Consider the following 25,416-nt stretch of genomic DNA (forward strand, 5'->3'; position numbering starts at 1 on the left):
AAACGACACCGACCCCGTGACCTCGACACCGTCCTTGAAAAATCTATTTTCAATTATTTTCAAATAAATCAATATACTTTGCATATATGCTGTAAGAAAATCTTACAAACTTTTTTTATGTAACATCTTTTTCAATTTTAACCCGAAAAAGGTTTATTTTTCTATTTTAACCCGAAAAAGGGTTATTTTGCAATTTTTTTAGAATTTTTTGATTTTTTCAATTTTTTATTATTATTTTTTATTATTTATTGTTGTTTTTTCAATTTTTAGATAGTTACCTATAATATTGTGTCTAATTTTAAGTGTCATTAAAATCAAATGTTTTTAACTTAATAATTTTAACATTTCTTAATTTAAAACGAAACATCTTCTATTATATTAAGTTAACAAATTTCGAAAAACGACACCGACCCCGTGACCTCGACACCGTCCTTGAAAAATCTATTTTCAATTATTTTCAAATAAATCAAAATACTTTGCATATATGCTGTTAGAAAATCTTATAAACTATTTTTATGTAACATCTTTTTTCAATTTTAACCCGAAAAAGGGTTATTTTGCAATTTTTTAAGAATTTTTTGATTTTTTCAATTTTTTATTATTATTTTTTATTATTTATTGTTGTTTTTTCAATTTTTAGTTTGTAACCTATAAAATTGTGTCTAATTTTAAGTGTCATTAAAATCAAATGTTTTTAACTTAATAATTTTAACGTTTCTTAATTTAAAACGAAACATCTTCTATTATATTAAGTTAACAAATTTCGAAAAACGACACCGACCCTGTGACCTCGACACCGTCCTTGAAAAATCTATTTTCAATTATTTTCAAATAAATCAAAATACTTTGCATATATGCTGTTAGAAAATCTTACAAACTATTTTTTTTTATAAGTCCAAAAAAATTAGGGACTTAGAAAAATATTGATTTTTTTTATTTTTAATACTTAATTTTCATTTACAATAATGTAAAGTTACAATATGTTTTAACTTATTCATCGCATCCATTCTGCAATTATCGTAAGTTGTTTTATTTCTTATTAATTTTTAAATTAATTTTTTATAATTCATTTTCATATGAGTGATGTTATTAATAAATTATTATAATTTATTATATTATTTTCGTTATGTTACGCAGCCGTTACTACTCAGCGCAGCCAGTTTACAGTTTTTGTTATTACTTGATTATATTTTATATATTTTTTTCTTTTAAATGGTTTTTTAATCCTTTCTATGCGATATGATCAGTATAATAATAATTATAATATTTTTTTATGGCGCTGCCGTTACAGTTCCGCGCAGCCATTTCAAATTCAATGAATTAATTTATTTATAAAGTAGAGTTAGTAGATTTCTTCGTAGTCGAATTTTTTTAAAACATGTGTTAAATATTATTGTAATATTTCTTGGTAAACAATGTTTCTTACATAAATTTCTTTTTCATTGCCTATCTTTTTTTTATTCCTTTTTCGCTAAGTGTAATACTTGAATTTTTATATAATAATACTTTAAGATTATATTTTGAAGTTACTCTTGATAATGCAACATATAATTGTCACGGACTAAAAACATGTGAAGGAAGGTATATGCCTACTTTTTGGAAAGATTGGCCTTGAGATTTGTTGATTGTTAAAGCAAATCCAAGCCTTATTGGAAATTGCTTTCTTGACATTTGAAATGGTATTTCTTCGTTAGACGGTGACAATGTAATTCGTGGCAAAATTACAATCTCATTTTTAAAATTTCCCGTTATTACTTGTGCATGAATAGAAAAACTACCCATTTTAATAACTTTTAGTCTTGTTCCATTACAAAGACCTCTTTCTAAATTAATATTCCTTAAAAGTATCACAATTGCACCAATCTTTAATATTAATTTGTGAGGAGGAAGTCCATTTGAAGTTAAAATATTTAATACTTCAATTGGTATTAAGTTAGTTATTGTGTCACACTTTTCATCTTCTTCAGATGAATCTATACTTAAATATTCTCTAGGTTCACCTGTCATTCGTTTAACAACATCATTATTTAATTCAAATACATCATTATTCCGGAGAACTAGTAATATATGTAAAATCAAAGAAGAATCTCTTTATAACGGTTTACTATAGATAATAAAAATAAAAACCGATATTTTAAAAAGTATTTCGATTTATTACGAATATTTTTCTCAAAAATTTGCAAAATCTACATGTGTTTGTGGGACAATTTACATCAATATAATATAATATAATTTAAGATAAAAAAAATATATTATAATATAATATAATTAATATTGTTGTCATAATTATAATAAAAAAAATCTAATATTTAACAATTGTCATTTCATCCTTCAATGAAACTGATCAAAATTAAGATAAATTTTATACAATATTAATAAGATATTAATTTAAATCATAAATTATATATATAATATACATAAACTACAATAAGTAAACAACAATAAGTACAATTTTAACCGAGCGTGCGTTAGCGAGCGAGGAATACATCGCTAGTAATAATAAAAATGAGTATCGACTCTCTGTTTATTTCTCTTGTTTAAAAATTTATTTTATTGATTATATTTATATTATTTATATTATTATTATTATTACTATTTATATTATTTCTAATTTTAAACTTTTATATTTACAGAAGCATTGCAAGTATTATTGCCCTCAGAGACGATAAAAGCGATGAATAGTACAATTGGAAGCTGGCTTTGTAATTGTAAACTACGAATTCAACGACAAACAATGTAAGTTTTTTAAAATAATTTTCGTATTTTAACATTCATTCATAGCTTTTGACTCGGTTATTCTCCTATCTAATATAATTTAAAAAAAGATCAAGTAATAAAAGGTTTTTAATAAAATTAGTTTTTCCTTTTTTTATTTAAAATCTTTGAAATTTACTTCAACAATAATTAAGGAGCAAGTTTTCAAAACCTGATAAATCCATTTTTTAAAAAAATGGAGATAAACTAATTTAAAAATAAAATAATTTAATATTTTAAGGACCTCACAAATTGACCTGTCACTGTAAAATTTGAGAAACAAAATTTATTAATAACGAATTTTTAATTTTAATTTTTATGACATAACCAAAATGTCTTACAATTTTTGTGGTTTTAATTAGAAAAATTACCGAATCCTTCAAATTACCTGATTTTTATGAAGTACAATTAAAAACAGAACGTCTTAAGGTCATGTTCTTCAGTGGTCACGTGCCCCATATACTTTACTATGGAAATACGTCACATTGAATAACATGACCTTAAATATAAAAACATTGTTATAGAAATAAATTATCATAAATTTTTTATTGTAAAATTAACTGCAGCCCTGGCGAATGCTGTCAAGCGAAATCTGAGCGAATTCGCTCAGGTTTGCTCAGGTTTGCTTGGAGGCCAAATTTTGCGACAAATAAGCAATATATGATAAAAAAAATGCATAATAATGCTAAATTAGCATTTATTTTATTGATTTCTACAAGAATTAAGTGGAATTTGACTTTAATTAATAAAGTATAAATGTGTAAAGTTGTGCAGTGACTATTCGTGAATTTTGTGAGTATTTATATGAAAAATGTAGAGAAATATATTTTTTTCATGATGAATTATTAGTTAAAATGTTTATTTTATTGTTTTGCGTAATTCAATTTAACTTAAAGACGATAAATCCACGAAATATTAAAATAGTTATTTTGTCATTACTTTGATGTGTAATTTACCCAGGGCGCGTAAATCCGCACAGGTTTCATCTGTCAGCATACAGATGGCACTTGAGTGCTCTCAAGGATCTCGTATTTTAGTTTTGATTGTCTCGTCTCGGTAGTCTCGCGTCTCGCGCATCTCGAGGAGTGTTAGTTGTCGGCTGCTTAGAGTCCAGCTTTTGCCGCTTTTCAAGGTATGTAATATTTCATTGTTTATTTTCTCCATTTTTTACTATACTTTATACACTATTTCTTTTTTATTATCTTTGAGTTTTCCTGAATATCGTTCTGCAAAATAATTCTAAGTTTGTTTAATTCAAATTAACTTTTTTTGTCCGAAAAAAAGAGAACTTTTTTCTCGTTCATGGCGTTGAACACATGTTTTAAAATTAGTAAATAAATAGATTTATAAATGTATATATTAATATATATTATATATATATGTGTGTATGTACATACATATGAGCCGCCGGAAAGTAAAAGGGCGCATAAAATTTGTACGGCCGTTCGAGTTGGCCCCTGACGCTTGAAAAATCGATTTAAAAAAAAAATTTTTTTTTATTACTATATTACTGGAAATTTTATTCCGCATCTTTTTTCTTCTATGAAAAAAATCTCTATCTTTTTCGGTTTTCGAGAAAATCGAAAAAAACTGGATTTTTAAAAAACACAAATTTAATTAAATTTTTCACTTCAACTCGCTCTAAAAAACAAAGTTATAAATATTTTTTGACAAAATTTACAGGAATTATAGTTTAAACTATTCTTAAAACGACAAACTTTGTAAGAATGTAATTTTTTTATTTCGAAAAAAGTTATGAATTTTTTTTGTTTCACAGTGACAAATTTACGTTTCCAAATTTTCAAGGGCTTCGTTTATCTGAAAAATTTTCAGTCAGTGAAAACTTATCCCGAAAAAAATGTTCACTAGGGTCTTACAAACATTTTTGTAAAATATTTTTGCAATTGGAATAGACGTTTACGAAATATTATTGAAAAACTATTTTTCGTCAAACGCGCGCGAGTAAACATAAACGACCTTGGCAGCCATCGCTGAGTACTAGCCGGCTCTACACAAACGGGAAGTTTTTGACTCGCGCGCGTTTGACGAAAAATTGTTTTTCAATAATATTTCTTAAACGGCTATTCCAATTGCAAAAATATTTTACAAAAATGTTTGTAATACCCTAGTGAACATTTTTTTCGGGATAAGTTTTCACTGACTGAAAATTTTTCAGATAAACGAAGCCCTTGAAAATTTGGAAACGTAAATTTGTCACTGTGAAACAAAAAAATTCATAACTTTTTTCGAAATAAAAAAATCACATTCTTACAAAGTTTGTCGTTTTAAGAATAGTTTAAACTATAATTCCTGTAAATTTTGTCAAAAAATATTTATAACTTTGTTTTTTAGAGCGAGTTGAAGTGAAAAATTTAATTAAATTTGTGTTTTTTAAAAATCTAGTTTTTTTCGATTTTCTCGAAAACCGAAAAAGATAGAGATTTTTTTCATAGAAGAAAAAAGATGCGGAATAAAATTTCCAGTAATGTAGTAATAAAAAAAAATTTTTTTTTTTAAATCGATTTTTCAAGCGTCAGGGGCCAACTCGAACGGCCGTACAAATTTTATGCGCCCTTTTACTTTCCGGCGGCTCATATATGTATGTGTGTGTATGTTGTGTGATTTGCTTTTTTCCACTTTCTGGTTCGTAAAATAAATGCTTGTTTTTGTGACAAATATTAAGTATTTCGAGAAAATTGTAAGGTTAGGTGTATGAATGTGTATCGTTCTTGCCTGTATGTATGAAATCTTCGAATTTATATAAGTATAAACAAAGTAATTATTAATAAATCTTTTCGGCCGAAAGATATTTTAAATTGCTTTTTAATTTTATTAATAATTAATTTAATTTAAATTGTTAATTTATTTATCTTTAAAAATTCTAAAAATGTTTGAAAATTAAATTGTGCTCATATTTGCATATTATTACCGTTAATAATTAAATAATTATTATTTTTTTTAATATTATTATAGCTATTGTGTTTTTTATAATGCTAAGAAATTCAGTTGAAATTTAATTTGATCAAATTTTTTTGATGATATTTAAATAGTTAGTACCAATGAGGTAAATATTTTCCTCAATTATTGACTTTGTGATGAATTTTTGTTTTTTATTTCACGAAATAAATTTTAATTTGTTTTGAATCTTAAAATTAAATTAAATTATGTTTGGAACTAAAGATCACGAAGAAAATTTTATAATTATATTATATGATTGTCAAGTGGCAGGAAAAAGTTAGGAAAATTTCGGAACTTTTAATTATAAAAATTAAAGAGTTTTTTTTTTAAATTCAAATAATATATTTTTTTACTAATTTAAAATTGTTTTCTAAGACTAAGCCATTATTCAGGAGTTATCAATAATTTAATTAAACGACAATAAATTGAATTAACTTCAATTCAATTTATTAAAATTAAAAGTCTCAATTATTACAAATTTAATCACTCTAAATATTTATTTCAAAAGTCAATTATTTTAAACTTTAATAAATTTTAAATTTAGATAATTCAAATTCTACTAAATCATCAAGTTATTTATTGAAAATTTCATTCAATTAAAAATTTAATTCTTTTACATTTTCATAATTTATAAATTCAATTACTTTACCTTCCAATTAAATAAAAATTTAATTGTATTAACATTTTTTGAAATGGAAAATTTAATTGCTACAGATTCCAATCAACTAAAAAATAAATATCTCAAAATTTGTGCATTTAAAAGAATTGAATTTTTAATTCCCTAAAATTTGGAATAATCGAATCTCTTAAAATTTCGACTATTCTAATTTAAAAAAAATGTTGATTCAATTATTTAATATTCGGATCACTTTAAAAATTAAGTATTCTAAAATTAAAAATTTGAAATTATATTTTTTTGTATTCAAGTCCATTGAAAATTTGGAATATTCAGTTTTTATTTGGTTAATATTTGGAAAAAATTGATTTACTTGAAAATTTAATCATTCTTTAATAAAAATTATAAATTCAATTATTACACATTCCTATCACTTAAAAATGCAATTATTGGCACTTTTAAAATTCAGAAGAATTAAATATTAAATTGATTGGAATCTTGAAGATTTCTGCTTTCAATGAAATTTTTTTTACTATTTCAATTTTCAATGAATTAAAATGGTAAAGTAATATTATTTTTTAACAGATTGGAATGTAAAAAAATATAAATTTAAATTTGACTAACGTTTCGAATAATTAAATTTTTACTTCAATGAAATTTAAAATAGTTCAATTTTCAATTGTTTAAAAGGTGTAATAATTGAATTCATTTTAGATTTTGAAGTAAAATCCTGAAATTTGTAATGGACTCATGTTTAGAATAATTTAATTTATAAATTATTAAAATTTATAAGAACTGGATTTTTTATTGACTGAAATGTGAAATAATTGAATTTTGAATTAATTACAGTTTGGAATAATTTAAAAAAATTTATTTTTCTTTCAGATTTAATTTATAAAAATGTTTTGAATATTATATAATTATTAAAGTAAACAACAATGGGTGTTACTACTTAAATAACTTTGTTCTCAGTATGATTAACTGTATAATAAAAATTGATATTTATCATGCCCTTATAAAATTTTCAAATTGTGTCTAGGTATATAATAAGTATATATTTTTTTTTGAAAAAACAAAATTAAGAATTGTAAATAGATTTCAGCAGCTTTTTTTACATTTTCTTGTCAATGCTTATTTGATGAAAAAATATTTCACTTTTTACATTAAATCAACACATGACACTGGAATTAAAAAATTTCAAGTGAAGTTTCTTTCCTCTCCAGTACCGTGTCGAGGAGGGGGGTGAGTGGGCGGCCGCCACGGGAGCCAAAATTTTCCCATATTTAGGGGGCGCTGAATTATGAAATTCACTGTTGAAGGGGGCGTCTGATCTCAACTTTCTCCACGGGCGCAAGTTTTTCTCGACACAGCTATGTTCTTCTTACACATATTTCTTTTATCCAGTTGCACAGCTAAATTAACGAGGGAATTTTGTTGTTTGTACACGAAAATTTAATTTAATTGCACAGATAGTAACCAAATGTTTGGTTAACAAAGACAAATTATTTTATATGTTATAAAAATTTCGTTTCTTACAAATTTTTTTATTTATTTGCTTTCATAATTTATTAAACCTTTTTTTCTTGTATTTTGTTCTTCATTTTCCATACAAATTTTTATTTCCACTTTTCAACATAATAACATATTAATTAAAGTAATAAAATAATTTGTTTTTAATTTCTGTAAAATTTTTTAAATAATGTCTTTCAACTAATTTTTTAAAAATCTTTCCGTTATATTATTTTCTTTTTTACATTTGACCACTTTGTAAAAATTTTATTTTTAGATTTCGCTAAAAATAAAAATATTCTACTCTGTACAAACTTTTTGATGTTTCTGTTTAATAATTTCTTAACTCTAAAATTTAATAGTAAGAAATATTAAAATATATAAACATTGATAAATCATCCATTTGAATGAAGTATAAATTTCTATAACTCTAAAATGGGTACTTATAAATCAGTGAACTTTTTTCTTCGAATAGCTTTTTATCACAATTTTATTGCTTTCCAATTTTACCATAAATTAGGCATTGGGCGCTTTTGTATAATGAAACAAAGCAATTGGTTCTGAGGGCATGATATATTTGAAATATATAATTGAGCTTCTTATTTACGTAGATATGAGATATATATATATAAGATAATTACTGAAATGTTACATTATACGTGATTTAATAACTTATTACTTTTAAATAAGTTTATTACTAATGATTTTGTAAATACATAGTTTTGCTGATAATAATCGGCAACTCGTTGAAATTTATCAATCTTCGTAAGATTGACCCTACTATGAGCCGACTAAAAATGCAGACTTGGTCAAATTTGTATAACTTAACCATTTATGGAGTAAATGGTAAACGGAGTTAGAAATACAATTTCTTCAACTTAAAAATCGACTCCAAAGGGGACTTAATTTAATTCTATTAGCCTCCTAAAAAAGAGAAGTTAAATTACAATTTACTTGTGAGATGATGCGTAACGTAACACAATTTTCACTTCTCAAATTAACTTATAGGGAAGTTAAATTTTACGTTACTATATTTTAACTTTTTTTGGCACTAAGCGAGTATAATAACTTATAATATCCCATTGGAAGTTGAAAACGAAACTCTCTTTTAATAACTAATTATTTCGATATTTTTACCTACATTATGTTTCTTTAAATTGGATTAAATTTTCCGAATTTTTTGATAAAAAGATAAAAAACGTGTCCTGCCCGTTGGCACTTTTACACTGAAAAAAATGTTGCCGAGAAATTCAACTACCATTGGGTAGTTGACTAGAAAGTAGTTAAAATAACTACTTTTTTAGTTAATCTAATCATGTTCATGTAGTTAATGTAACTATTTTTAAGAAGTTAATAAGTAATAGTTGATTTTACGTAAATATGTAGTTAAAGTACAACTACAGATCGGTAGTAAAATTAACTTTTTTAAGGTAGTAAAAACAAGTGGAATTGTAGTCAACTCAAAATTTGAAGAGTAGTAAATCCAACTACTATTCACCAGTTATATGAAATGTAGTAAAAGGAATTATTTTCTTTAATTAATATAACTGCTTTTTGAGTAGTAAATTTTTTATTAATTCCTATGATTTTATAGGCTTCAATAAAATTCTTGTTGTAGAATTAACAAGTCGTCTGTAATTAAAACTACTACTTTAATTAGTAAATTTTGACTATTTTAATTAATTCGATAAGCTTGAAGAACATTTTTGATGTAAAATTTACAAATCGTTTCCAATTAAAACTACTACTTTAAGTAGTAGATTTTACTACTCAAAATGGTTCAATAGGCTTTAAGAACATTTATGTCGTAGAATTAAAAAATCCTTTGCAATTAAAACTATCACTTTAAGTAGTAGATTTTACTGCACTATGCAATTAAACAACTTATAATATAATTAAAAGATGAAAAATTTACAAGTCAAAACTTAAAAAGGATAGTAATAGCAACTAATAAAAGTAGTAAAAATGACTACTTTAAATAGTTAAATTACCAATTGGACAAGCAGAAAGTAGTCTTCGAGTAGTTTGCAGACTGTCGTAGCGAGCGAGCGTGGTTAGTTGGTTAAGGTATCGGATTGCGAGCGTTAGGGTCGAGGGTTCAATTCCCGTCGGTTAGAAATTTTCTCTGTTAGGTACATAATCGTTAGGGCATAAAATAAGCGTCAGTATAGGAGAGAGGATGAAAAAGTCAATTCTACTAATAATAAACAATTATAAATAAAAAATAATTTTATTTTCCTATTTTAAGTAGTAAAATTTACTACTTAAAGTAGTAGTTTTAATTGCAAAAGATTTATTAATTCTACAAAAAAATGTTCTTAAAGCCTATTGAACCACTTTCAATAGTAAAGTTTACTACTTAAAGTAGTAGTTTCAATTGCAAAATATTTATTAATTGTACCAAAAAAATGTTCTTAAAGCCTATTGAACCACTTTCAGTAGTAAAGTTTACTACTTAAAGTAGTAGTTTCAATTGCAAAATATTTATTAAATGTACCAAAAAAATTTTCTTAAAGCCTATTGAACCACTTTAAGTAGTAAAATCTACTACTTACATCTTGAGTTGTTTTAACATTTTTAAATTGAGTTAATACAATCACAAAATGTCATTCTACCGATTACATTTTTAATTGGTTTAACTATTTTTATATAGTTAATAGAACCGTTTAAATTCAGTTGAGGACCTATTGTACTATTCAGAGTAGTTAAAAAGTAGTAAAACCTACTAGTTTTTTTTCAGTGTATCAGTTCATAATATTAATATGGATTACGATAAATATAAAGTGTATTATATCCTTGTAAAGCTAAGTAAACAAGATTTTTAGCGCATTCAAGAAGGGCTGTAAAGTCAAATGCCAGAGCTGAATATCTTAAAAAGTTAAACCTTTTTATTATGTTATTTTGCGAACCTAAAGAAAGTATTAACCCTTAAAATACATACTTCAAAAACTTACATTGGATAGACACATGGACGATTTGTACCTCGCGAAACTTTGAAATCTTTGGCTTAAATTAATGAAATTCAGTTGACTTTTTTGTAATTCATAAAGAATTTTCTTACGAATATGATAATAATAGTTTTATTAATAAAAAATTACTTTTCAATAAAATATTTAAGAATAAACAGTAACACAATTTTCTTTTCAAAAACAATCTTTTTCCTTAAAATGTCCGTATTTTTATAACAAATTAGGTAATATTTTTAACATTATCAGGGAATATATTGAAAATTAAGATAAATTAAAGAATTGACTATTTATTTATCAAAAAAATTCTTTTTGTATCAATAATAAAAATTCTGTACGAAATTAAATTAAAAAAGTAGTTGTAAATTTTGAAAGATTACATAAATTAAGCTAAAAAAAAATTTTTAAATTGCAAATCAAGTAAGATAGATTTTAAAGTACTTAGAGACAAAGAATATTTCAATTAGAAATTTTTTTTATTACTATATACTGTACGAAAACTTATTGCGTGGAATTATACCTGCAATTAAACTTAATTTATTAAACTAATACCGATAAGGCATCATTGAATACAAAACTCTACATTGCAAAGATACAATGTCTATATGTAAACCTTTTTATTCGACAATAATATTTTTTACATTCCAATTTTACATTTTATTAATAAATATATAATAATTTACTCATATGAAATATATAGAATAATATTATTTTAAAAAAACTACATTAAAATATAAAAAGATAGGTAATTACAAAACTAAAATATGTTAATTTTTAAAATTACTCCAACAGTTTTACAAAACATATTTATAACTTATTTTGATGTTTTCTTAAAGAATGTTATACGAAAAGTTGCACAGAATTGGTTTTTTAAAGAAATTAATTTGCTTAACTAAGGTGCTTTTCTGAAGTTCAAAACACATTAGGCGATTTGCATCCCAGTGCGAGTTTTGTTTATTTATTGCTCCTCTCCTGAAAAAGCGCACTAGTTGTCATAAAGAGGTATCACAATAATCACTCCAAAGTTTCCTAATAAGTTACGGAGATTTAAAAAACACCTTGGCGATCTGTACCCAGTATGTACTTTAATGGTTACAAATGAATTTTTATAAAATAAATAATTAGGTTTTATTCTTTGAACGTTTTCGTCCGTGCAAAAGATATTGATTTTTATAGATTTTACAGTAATTTTACGAAAATATGTTACTTTGACTTGTTAGAAACATGGGGGATTTGAGGGCATTGATATACGTTTTAATATTATTTTATGAAAAATTCAAATACATGGATTTTTCCGTGTTCTTAGAAGTCGATTTTTGAACGAGTGATCTTTTTTTGGACTATTGTTGAACATTTATAGTTAACTGAGAGGCTGTTTGCAACGAAGAGGTATAAACTCGAGTATGAATTTATCCTTCGAGGAGAATAAACGAAAAAATTGTATTTGCGCGTGCGCAGAACACTTGAAAATATGATGAACCAATCATAAATCACCTTTTTTATGATTTATCCCAGATAGCACGATATTTCGCAGGGAGTTCGCAGGGAGTTCGCAATGCGAGGTTTGTTAGTTCGCATTGCGAACTCCCTGCGAAGTAGTGGCGAATAGCAAAATGTCCCCCTCCTGGCGAGTTCGCAATGCGAACTAGCAGAGAAGTTGAAATGCGAACTAGCTGAGAAACATAAATGCGAATTAACTAAAAAGTTAAAACGCGAAGTCGCTGCGAAGTTAAAATGCGAATTCGCTGAAAAGTTAAAATGCGAATTCGCTGAAAAGTTAAAATGTGAATTCGCTGAAAAATTGAATTGCTAATTTTCTAAATATATAAAATGCGAATTTACTGAGAAGAGAAATTGCTAATTATAGCATAAACAATTTAAATGCTAATATGCTGAGAAAATAATTAAATGGATATTATAAGGATATGATATGTGGAAAAGAAATATGAGAGAGCAATATTTTTAAAACTTTTTAAACAAATTTATTCACCATTTTCTGCTGCATATGTTTTAATTTTTATTTTTTTAAGAATTTAAATTTAAAGAAAGAATCAAATTAAAAGAATTAGAAAATATGAGTGAAAAAAAAACTAAAACTTAGAAAAATAAAAAATACTAAACTGATGACGCCTTTAGACCTTTGGAACGCCATTTGACGAATCTGAAACAAACGTATAATTTTTTATTATATTTTAAAACATATATTTTTTAAATGTTTTAAAAAAAACTTATTTTTATTATTTTGAAAATAAAAGCAAAGTAATAGTTTTCAAACATGGATGTTTTTTAACATCCAAATGGTTCCGTGGGGACAAAATTGGTATTGTTACTTTTCTTTGCAATTATTGTTTTATTGTTTTCAGTTTTAAAATTTGTATATTGCTTTTTTATTTCTGAACTGAGTTTTCATTTTTATACTGATATTATTTTTTTACATTGCTTTTTAATTTTTTCACTGCTTTTTAAGTGTTGATATAAAATTTTTTTGATGTTTAAACTTTATTCTCATTACTCATTTTCTCAGTTACTGCGATTTTAATTTTATTCTTGTTTTTAAGAATAAAAATGAAGCCACTACGCCTTTCTTATATAATAGATTGATAAAAATTTAAATAAAAGAAATAAAGAAAATTTTTATGAAAAGTTTAAAATAATTTTCGATAAGTATGAATGAATTTTTTTAATAAAAAAATATTGTGTAAAAAAATTAATAGAAATGATTGTGCAAAGCAAAACAATAGTAAAAAAAGCAAAATACTGTATGAACAATAAAATAATGATATAAAAAGTAAATAAAAATTAATTTATGTAAAATAAAAAAAAATGATTCAAAGGAATGATCAAAAGAACTTCTTTCGAAAACGTAAAAACTAAATGCAATGAAAATTAAAGGTAATTAAAATGAGAACAGGACATTCTCCCAAATTTTTATTGAACAATTAGAATTTAATTCTTTTATTGAACATAAAATAAGTTTTTTAATTAATATAATAAATTTATTAAATTCATTAGAAACTAGAGTTTTCTTTCAGAATATATTTTAATAAATAATAAAGCATTAGTTTTTGAATTTAAGTAATTTAAATAAGATTTTTTTTATTTTTTTACGTTTTTAATGTGCCAAAGACAATTAGCAAATTTCTGCCCACTATTCATATCCTCTTACCTGGAAAATCGTAAACCTGGAGAAAAATATACTATTATTAAATATAATATATTATATCTTATATATAATATATAAGATTATCCATTACCCTAATAGCAAAATCGTTGCACAAGGTATAATTTTTATATTCTCTACGGGAATTTCGAGTCCAGATGTAAACAACTGAGTGAACCAAAATGTTTAAAGGCAGTTGCGTTAACCTGACATTTAAACTGTTGCACCAAGTGTCATTTTGACATCTTCTACGGGAATTTCTAGTTTAAAAGTAAGAAACAAAGTAAATCAAGACATTTTAAGATAGTTACGTCAACCTGACACCCTAACCGTTGCACTAGGTGTCAATTTGACATCTTCTACGGGAATTTCGAGTTTAAAAGTAAGAAACAAGGTAAATCAAGACATTTTAGGGTAGTTACGTCAACCTGACACCCTAACCGTTGCACTAGGTGTCAATTTGACATCTTCTACGGGAATTTCGAGTTTAAAAGTAAGAAACAAGGTAAATCAAGACATTTTAGGGTAGTTACGTCAACCTGACACCCTAACCGTTGCACTAGGTGTCAATTTGACATCTTCTACGGGATTTTCTAGTTTAAAAGTAAGAAACAAAGTAAATCAAGACATTTTAAGGTACTTACGTCAACCTGTCACCCTAACCGTTGCACCAGGTGTCATTTTGACATCTTCTACAGGAATTTCGAGTATAGAAGTTTACAACTAAATAAATCAAAATGGTTAAAGGCATTTGCGTCAACTTGATACCAGAATCGTTGCATCAGGTATCATTTTACGTTTTTAATGGGAATTTTGTGTACAAAAGTTTGAAACAAGTAAAACTCGCCGATTGCAATTAAGAATTTCAGTGCAAAAGACGGTCGAACGCTCACCTTTTAATGGTAGTCGTCAAGCAAGGAGCGAGTATGCATCATTCACTACTGCCCGACTACTAATATAGTATCCGTTAGAGAGCTTGACCGATTTTCCATTAACATACTTAATTGAATATTAAAAATTTAATACAACTTTGAAAAAAATTGATACGTATTTTTAAACGGGAACGGTTCGATTGTGAGGTTGAAAATTGTCCATTTTTAGTTGAGTGGATGAAATGCATAGATAAAAAAATTAAATTCTCATAAAATTTGTTACTTATAGGTTTTTGGAGTCGCTGACGTTAGATTTGATATCAGATTTAAAATATTCAAAAGTTTCAAACGAATCCTATAAAATTTTTACATATTTATCGCCAAATTAAATCCGCCATTTTGAATTTTTAAAATCTGTTTGCAGATTCATACACCAAAGAAACCTGATTTGAAAATGAGTAACGTGTACGAAACTAAATATGATACTCAACAAAAATCAGTTGGTTGGTGGAGCATCTTTTTATGTTATTTAACATGAACTCATTTTGAGTTGCAGCAAAAATGAGTCCAAGTTTTCCTGTGTAACCAGCGACCCATCAACCCTCGATTAACAAATTTTAAATTTATTTAATTTCTTTTTTTTGTCCTTAGAATAGAACCTTTATCGATATAAAAAAAGTATCTATTTTTTCATGGTTTTATCGAATTTTCATAATAACATTAAATTCGCCGAGTTAGTATTAAATTGTTGATATCTTATCTTTTGTAGACAATAGTTCCTGCAGTTAGTATAGTATTTGTGAAATTCTGAGTGTTTTCTTTTTTCATCACTAAATGTGTATAATGTTTATCCATCTTGAAATCGTCTCAGTTTACAGTAAGTAAGTAACTCGTTCACCAAATATTGTTTTAATTCAAGTAGTTTCTTATTTTTTTGACAGATATTTGTTGCTTGAAATATGATGGACGCTCTTCCTCATTATCATTATCTTCAATAACAGAATCGAATAATAAAAGTTTCTAGACTAATTATTAGTTTTGTTCATGAATATTGTCTTCAGTTAATTTTCGTTCTAAGGGTTAGACAGTAAGTGTAAATGCATGGTTGTAAGCTGTAAAAGAAAAATCTTGTAAGTGGATGATGTCAATAAATTAAACACGTATCAAAAATTGTAATAATCTTTTATATTTAAAGTAGACTTCATTTATATTGTAGCAAACAATAAATACTTTATAAAAATAAAACAATGTCAATCAATCGTTTTTTTAAACGGAAATAAGGCTCTTTATAATTTATTAAGTTCAAGTAAAATAAACATGTTTATCAGTGATTATTATTTTTAATTTGATGTTACCTAGTAAAGCTTGTTGTTGATGATTTCTATAACTGTGAGAATTGCCTATATTGTAATCCACTAGAAGTGTCATACTCAAGGAAATTTTTTCAGATAACATTTTGGCGGAATGTATTCTTTTACCTACATTTAAAAGAAAACCACATTTTTTTATCAATTTCAAATTTATGTTAATTTTACTTATAAGATTCCAAAAAATTAACGCTCATAAATCTTATTATTATAATTCGACAAACCTAATATGATATTCATTTTGACAGTTTCCTTTTTTTTCATCAGTGAAATTAATTCCCTCAAATAGTTAGTGTGCTTGAAATGTGGTAGACATTTTTCCTAATTATTATTATCTTCAATAACAGTAAAATACTAATAATTAAAGTTTTTAGACTGGCTTTATGTTCCTGCAGCAAACTGTAACTGACCAAAATTATGGTCATTGCACAGGGCATACAAAGAACGCAAATCTATTTTCAAAACTAATTATTAGGTATATCTGTGAATGTTGTCTTTAGATGGATTTTGATTCATATGGATTAAGCAGCAAATGTAGAGGCATAATTGTAAACTGTAAAAAAATCTTTTAAGTAGGCAGTGTCAATAAATTAAAAATGTACTGAAAACTAAACTGATATTGTGACAATAATTTCTGTTACGTCAATTTTAATATGTAATTACAATACAAGAATCTTATTATTAAAGAAAATCTACAAACCCACGTGAAAAGGTTCCCGGAATTTTTGCAGAGTGACTCTGGGAGTAGTTCCCAGAACATTCTGAGAACATTCCCGGAATTTTTTTGGTTTTTTCCCAGAATTCATGGAATTTTCGTTTCAATCAACTAATTGATACTCCGGGATGACTCCAACGTACATCCAGATATCCAGGAGTCAATTGGACAACTTCTTCAGGGAAGTTTAGCTGTAATCAAACCATCAATACTCCAGGATGACTCCAACGTTCATCATGATGACTAGGAATCAATTGGAACACTTCTCCAGGGAATTTTAGCTGTAATCAAACAATCGATACTCCAGGATGACTCCAACGTACATCATGATGAATAGGAGTCAGTTGGACAACTTCTTCAGGGAAATTTAGCTGTAATCAAATAATCAATACTCCAGGATGACTCTAACGTAGATCATGATGTCTAGGACTCAATGGGACAACCAGTCGAGAGAATTAGCTGTAATCAAATAATCAATACTCCAGGATGACTCTAACGTACATCATAATGACTAGGAGTCAATTGGACAACTTCTTCAGGGAATTTTAGCTGTAATAAAACAATCGATACTCCAGGATGACTCCAACGTACATCATGATGACTAGGAATCAATTGGACAACTTCTTAAGGGAATTTTCGTTCAAACTGATTCTTAATAATTAAAATAATTATAAACTTGGATTTAATATTTATGATTATTTAATATTAGGATTCTCACAAAATTATTGTTGTCCCACTTTACTTTACCGAAGGGGTGAAAATCGAAAAATAAGGGTTGATTTTGAAAAAAGGGGTCAAAATTTTTTTTTTTTAAATTTTGTATACATTTTTGAAAAGTACGTGAAAAATGCATCAAAATTCATTATAGATAAATTAAAATCCATTAACTTTTGTAATAGTTATACGGATTTGAAAATGACAATGTTACCCTTAACGTCAAAACTTCAACCCCCTCTACTTTTTACAAATATTTTTTTAATGCGTTTATATTTTAGGGATTTATTACTATCATATCGGACAACAATTTACCAAAGTATGAAGCCAATCCCAGAACATTGACTTTTTGGGCTGGGGCGATTGAAAAAGAATCTCTCATATAAGAGATGTACATGACATGATATATTTTTTGGGGGGGGTTTCATAGTCAAGCTCACATGTGCTCAGAAGAGTACTTGATGTTTTAAGCGCCCCTAACTTCATAAAAAATGTATTTTCAATGTATAATCTAACCGGATTGTGAAATTTTAAACACAGAAAAAGAAAAATAACCTATACATTAAAGCCTCATTAATATTATTTATGATATAATTAAAAGTTAATGAATAATTGTTGCGATTAAGTCGGGGCTTCATCTAACCCTTTTAAATTACGACACTGTCCACGTCGAATTTTTCTTAACTTGACTACTAAATATTGAAAAAAGAGGTCATATATTGTTAAAGAGACTTCTATTAAATAAGAAATTTCGTCTTCTTCTCGTTTTTTCCCCACTTTAGTAGTCAATTTACTAAAAATACATATGAGTTTAACAAAAAGTGATACTTAATCCCTTCACTGTTATTGACCTCTATAGAGGCATAAAAATGTCGTGCCAGCAGTGTGCATGACCGCTATAGCGGCATCTCAAAAAAAATAAGTAGACACAAAATATGATAAATTATCGATAGTTTACTTCATTATTTTAATAATCGTTTACTTCATTATTTTAACAATACAATAAACTTGTCAATCAGCTAAAATTCCCTGATGAAGTTGTCCAATTGACTCCTGGATATCTGGATGTACGTTGGAGTCATCCCGGAGTATCAATTACTTGATTGAAACGAAAATTCCATGAATTCTGGGAAAAAACCAAAAATTTTCCGGGAACTCAGGTAGTCAAGTGTACACTCTTTCTGTAATACTTGTGTTATATCGCGTAATACCGTGTAATAATTCGTTATTACGGTTCTGTAATAACGCAAAAAATTCTGTAATATCTGTGTAATAATGTGTAATGCTTAGTAATAAGGGTAATATGAGGTGTATTACCGGTAGTCAAGTGTACACGTTTTTAACTAGTAAATTCCCCCTCGTTTAATAACGTATTTAACAATTATCGTTTTCAATTAAATATATAATATTTTAAATTGCAGAACTGAATTTTAAAAAACGAAGCGCTTTTACATTTATCAATGTTTAGTTAAATTAAAATATTTACCTGTAAAATTACTTGAAGTCAAAATTCATAATGGCAAGGATTGAATGGAATTGATGTATGTGGAAGTGGCCAAATGAAGATAAGGTTTTCAGATATCAGTTGGGTAGAAAATGACTTAATTCGACCTAAATTAAAAAAAAATAAGTTTAATAAGAAAAAATATATCACTGATTATTAAACATTATATTTTACATGTTTTTATTTTACCTGAAAGATTTGATGTGTTAGTTTCATTATCGCAATTTGACAATGGAATATTATGCACATTTTGTCAGTTTTCATCAGTGCAGCTATTCTCTCAAATAGTTGATGTGCTTGAAATATGATTGACGTTTTTCCTAATTATTATTATCTTCAATAACAGTAAAATACTAATAATTAAAGTTTTTAGACTAGCTTTATGTTCCTGCAGCAAACTGTAACTGACCAAAATATGGCCATTGCACAGGGCATACAAAGAACGCAAATCTATTTTCAAAACTAATTATTAGTAATATCGGCGAATGTTGTCTTCAGATGGATTTTGATTCATATGGATTAAGCAGCAAATGTAGAGGCATAATTGTGAACTGTAAAAAAAATCTTTTAAGTAGGCAGTGTCAAGAAATTGAAAATGTAGGGAAAATTAAACTGACAATTAAATTAAAATTCACTTACATCTAAATAAATATTGTTATTACACTATAGTAGTCTTATTATTAAAGAGATGTTACAAATTTTAAAAGAGTTATTTCAAGAACTAACAAATCTTTATAAGTTCCATTTTTTTTTAATTTCAAAATTGACTTTAACGAGAATTAAAATAAATAAAAATATTTACTTGAAATGTTTAATGTTAGTAAGGTATTCACTTGTAAATTTAGGCATAATTCATAATGGCGAGGATTGAATGGAATGATGAATGGAATTGATGTCGCCAGATGAAGATCGGGTATTCTATTATCAGCTTGTTGACCTTCATTTTAAAAAGAATGAATTTATAAATAAAAATATCACTAATTATTATTAAATATTATATTTTAAATTAATTTTAATTTTACCTTAAACATTAAAAAAATTATTGTGTAATAATTCATAATGGCGAGGATTGAATGGAATTGATGTCGCCAGATGAAGATCGGGTATTCTATTATCAGCTTGTTGACCTATGAGTATCGTGATTCGACAATCGAATATTATCTACATTTTTGCAGTCTTTAATAGAACGATGATGATAGGTTTTCTCCACTCATTTCATTTCAATAGCAGACAAAGTGACTAATAAATAAAGTTTCTAGACTGGCTTTATGTTCCTGCAGCAAACTGTAACTGACCAAAATATGGCCATTGCACAGGGCATACAAGAACGCAAATCTTTTTTAAAACCAATTATTAGGTATATCTGTGAATGTTGTCTTCAGATAGACTTTGATTCATATGGATTAAGCAGCAAATGTTGAGGCATGGTTGTGGGCTGTGAGAAATAAACTTGTTAGTAGGCAGTCTCAATCAATTAAAGATGTAATGAAAATTAAACTGACAATTAAATTTAAATTCACTTACATCTAAATAAATATTGTTATTACACTACAGTAATCTTATTATTAAAGAGATGTTACAAATTTGAAAAGAGTGAGTTCAAGAACTAACAAATCTTTATAAGTACCATTTTTTTAATTTCAAAATTGACTATAACGAGAATTAAAATAAATAAAAATATTTACTTGGAATGTTTAATGTTAGTAAGGTATTCACATGTAAATTTAGGTATAATTCATAATGGCAAGGATTGAATGAAATGATGAATGGAATTGATGTCGCCAGATGAAGATCGGGTATTCTATTATCAGCTTGTTGACCTTCATTTTAAAAAGAATGAATTTATAAATAAAAATATCACTAATTATTATTAAATATTATATTTTAAATTAATTTTAATTTTGCCTTAAACATTAAAAAAATTATTGTGTAATAATTCATAATGGCGAGGATTGAATGGAATTGATGTCTCCAGATGAAGATCGGGTATTCTATTATCAGCTTGTTGACCTATGAGTATCGTGATTCGACAATCGAATATTATCTACATTTTTGCAGTCTTTAATAGAACGATGATGATAGGTTTTCTCCACTCATTTCATTTCAATAGCAGACAAAGTGACTAATAAATAAAGTTTCTAGACTGGCTTTATGTTCCTGCAGCAAACTGTAACTGACCAAAATATGGCCATTGCACAGGGCATACAAGAACGCGAATCTATTTTTTTAAACTAATTATTAGTTAGAGCTGTGAATGTCTCCTTCAGGTGAACTTTTATAAAAAGGTTAGGCAGCAACTGTACAGGCATGATTGTGAGCTGTAAAAAATAATCTTATAAGTGCACAGGAACAATAAATTAAAGATAAAATAAAAATTGAGAGTCCCGATCAAAGAATCGGTTATAGTATAACTTTTTACAACTAGAAAGCGTTGGTCCCGGAATGAAAATTTTTTTTTTTAATTTTAGTTTTTTGCATGTATTTATCTTTATAATGAATTTGTAAAAATATTTGACCGAAAAATGAGATTGAAATCTTTATTATTTCAAATTGGCAGACTAGTGATCTTTTGTTTAAAAAATTAGAACCGGTTCTTTGATCGTGACTCTAACTTGTGCAAATATCATGAAAATAATTTTATTTATATCTAACTAAATTAGATGAGTATGATAGATAGTATGATTTTAATATCGTAGTTAGCAATTATCATTTTAAAAAAGTAAGATAATAAACAATAAGTTTATTAAATTGAAAAACAAAATTTAACGTAAAAGAAGCGCCTTCAGGTTTATTAAGATCCAGTGAAATTTAAAAAGTAAGGCTGTAGACAGTTTAATATAATCTGATGAGAGAAGAGGGTCAATAAATTAAATATATAACGAAAATTCTACTTATATTTTAAGTAAGAATTTCTACTTCTTATAACTTCATATTGATATGATATTTCTTCAATTTGACTCCTAAAACAATTTTTAGCACGTCAAAATTACGAGTTGGAAATTTTCAAACTAAATGAAGAACTATTTTTTGGGTGTTTTTTCTGCACTTTAAAACTATGAAATTTATTATATCAAAAAAGTTCATAAAATATTAAAATATGTTAAATCTATGCTTGACTTTTTTTTCAAATCGAAAAAATGTTACGCTTTTCTTAATCTGATTGAAATTCAGAATCGTAGTTTTTGTGTATACATACATTAATCAAAGTATTAATATATAATATTATAATACCGTAAACGTACACAAAAATAAAAATTAATTAAGTTTCACTTTTTGGTTACATGAAAGTTTATAGTAAAAAATATAAAATAAAATATAGATGATTATTGGTTAAAATGGAGGATTACCTAATGACGAAACATGTAGATCCATGAGTATGAATTTTTAATTTGTGTTTTATTTATAATATAATCTTTTTTTAGTATCGCGGATATCAGTAAATAACCCCATAATGAAAAATGTTGTCAAACATTTTAAAACAATGAAAAACGCGCTATGTCGCAATGCGACAGACAAGATGCGTTATATCATTGTTTTACCACGTACATTTTAAAATGTCATCGGATGAATTGTAAATGTAATGATATTTACCTACACACAAACCAATATTTTTTAAAAAAACATTTTTTTTCACTTATAAATTGAACTCTATTTGGTAAATCAAAAAATCTTAATTTTTCAAACGGTGACAATTTCATCCTACTTCATTAATGAGGTTAAACAATTATTTTTTAAGCGTTAACAAATTTAGATTTAAATTGTTCCGAGATTCTGACTAGCAATGTCGCTAACCTACGGTGGTTTTCGTTTTAATCCAGATAATTGTGGAAGAATTTTAAGGTATTTTATGAAAATAATTTAGACTAATTTAAACTATTAATATGTTATTATCAACAATAAAATTTGGTTACAAATTTTGATAATTAAATACTTTTTTATTTCAAATGTATGAATGTTTAAATATATTCAAAATATTTTTTTTAATTGATATGTAACACATTTTATAAATAGAAAAATTTTGTTGAAGAATTATTTTCTGATTATTTTAATAACTAAAGCTGAAAAAAAAAATTTTGACAGAAGCTTTAAAAATTTTAAGCCATGATTCTTAATAATTATTGGAAAAAATCTTAACGAAATGTAAGAAAACATTCTAAATTTATACAAGATAAAGTTTTGAAATATTTTAGAATAATAATTATGTACATACATATATGTGACAGGAAAATTCAAAAGAGAACTACAGTCCGAAAACAAATATATATATATATACATATATATAATTCACAAATTTGTCAAAAAATAAAATTGTTTATGTGTAGATACCCATATATATCTCTGAAACATTTAACTTCAATGTCCCTCGCATATATTTTGGTTATAATAAATTTTAAGTTGGAAATATTAATGTTTGATAAGAGCAATCATTTCCAAAAAAATTTAACTTTAATTTATTAAATTACATAAATAATTATTTCAATTTGAATACGCGATTCTTAACAATGTCTACTTACTTTCTGATGCTTTAAATGATAAAATTTTGTATTTAATAAAAATCACTAGTTCTAAAATATTCCTTTTTAAAGTTAATTAATCGGTGAACACATTTTCGTAAAAAATTAATATATTATTAAGTGTGAAAAAATGTATAAGCTTTTGAAAGTTGTTCCTCACTTTTAATCTTTTCGACTGTAATCAACTTATTTATTATTTTTCTTTAATAAGACAAGCGGCACGCTGAAATAACTTAGGATCTTTCCTCTTGTATAATTGAAAAGCTTGGTTCTTGAAGTTTATGTAGACAGAGTTTCAATACTGTGCTAAAAAAATGTCTTATTGAAAAGTTAAAGGCTCCAGATATATGCCCTTATAACTAAAATCTCATTTTATATTATACAAAAAGAAAGTATAATATTCTGGCTTTTTTAAATAAATAAAATTAAACTTAGATGTTCTAAAAGAAAAAAGGGTTGTCCTGCAACGTTGGTTAAGAATGGGGAAGATTTTCATTTAAAAAGAGACCATAACTTCAGAATTTGTATTAAACGAATGAAAAATCCTGAAAATGATAAGCAAGCAAAAGATGAAATGCTTAGTGTAATTAATTTAATTAAGTTAAAGGTCAAGAAATATTTTCTTTGGGTCGACCTAGTTAAAAAAATCAAGGTTTAAATTCTTTATCCTCAATTCCTTTCCGGGAACCGCTACAGAGCCTCGCTCTGCAGCGTGATACTCGACACCCAGATTACATTTAACAAGTCGGCAATTCATTCAGCGTTGAGTTTTGACTCGACCTAAGTCGAATATAAACTATTAGGTTTAAAAGTTATTTTTTTTTTCTTTTTCTTTCTTTTGTATATGTTAAATGGCGCAACATACTTGCAGCCCCTTCCCGATTTATATAAAACATGTGTAACGCAATAGGCGACAATTTTAACGATAAATAATTTTCTCATGAGCGTACCGTTAAACTGTAAGGGAACCTTGCGGTAATATTCCCAATCGAAATAATACACATAGTAACTGTCAACAATGTAAGTGTTGTATGGGTATGAGTAATTAGAGTCTAAATTTTTCTTTTCTTTCGCCTATTCATTTTGATTAAAAAAAAAAAAAAAAACACAGAAAAGAGCGTATATGTGTAAAGACGAGAATGTGATTACGACCATACGCGAAATGTAAAAGGAATTATAAAGCATTGGATCGAATGACTGCCTGGGAATTAGATAATAACATAATTAAGCAAACATCTCGAGCCATGGGTCCAACATGCATTGGGCGGCTATGGTAATATGCGCACAAAGGGACTCTCCGTCCGTGAGTACCAATACAGTCATGAGGCTGTATTACGGGCACACTTGCAACCTATTGCACGCAACAACGTTACGCCAACACGTCGCATGTCTCCGCTTGTTGCCTTGGTTTGCTCTTTTCCCTTCTCCTACCCCCTGAAAGCTACCGGCCTACGGACTACAGCTTTTGAAAACAAACGCACGTGCGTTCGAAACCGATAACTCACTGCTGGCACATAAATGTACTATGCCAAATGTATGCTACAGAATAGACATTGGCTCAAAATAATTTAAATCTTATTGCAACCCCCAGTTGACATTAAGATGCCAGAGGAATGCGAGTTGCGGGTATATTCAATGTACTTGTAACTTACAATAATACGAATGTGACTCGTATGATCACATTAAATTAAAATAAAAAAAAAGAAGTATATATTAAGCCATAGTTGTAAACTAATAAATCAAATAATATACTGTGATTTATAATTT

At 26.5% G+C, this 25,416-nt stretch overlaps 2 protein-coding genes across 2 annotated transcripts in view; one reads left to right on the forward strand and one right to left on the reverse strand.

Moving 5' to 3' along the window:
- Nucleotides 1–3,826: 3,826 nt before the first annotated feature.
- The window catches only part of LOC127282323 (uncharacterized), a 145,308-nt gene continuing 123,718 nt past the window's right edge, over nt 3,827–25,416 (forward strand). Inside the window, exon 1 of the mRNA XM_051306494.1 lies at nt 3,827–3,886. The gene's annotated coding sequence lies outside the window, so the exon portion shown is untranslated. The remainder of the gene's footprint in view (nt 3,887–25,416) is intronic.
- LOC127282315 (uncharacterized) overlaps nt 12,822–25,416 on the reverse strand; it is a 61,588-nt gene continuing 48,993 nt past the window's right edge. The window contains exon 5 of the mRNA XM_051306486.1: nt 12,822–12,964. The gene's annotated coding sequence lies outside the window, so the exon portion shown is untranslated. The remainder of the gene's footprint in view (nt 12,965–25,416) is intronic.

This window comes from Leptopilina boulardi, unplaced genomic scaffold (assembly GCF_019393585.1).
Source record: "Leptopilina boulardi isolate dan_hultmark-lab unplaced genomic scaffold, ZJU_Lbou_2.1 LbouV2_297, whole genome shotgun sequence".
Taxonomy (NCBI): Eukaryota; Metazoa; Arthropoda; class Insecta; order Hymenoptera; family Figitidae; genus Leptopilina; species Leptopilina boulardi.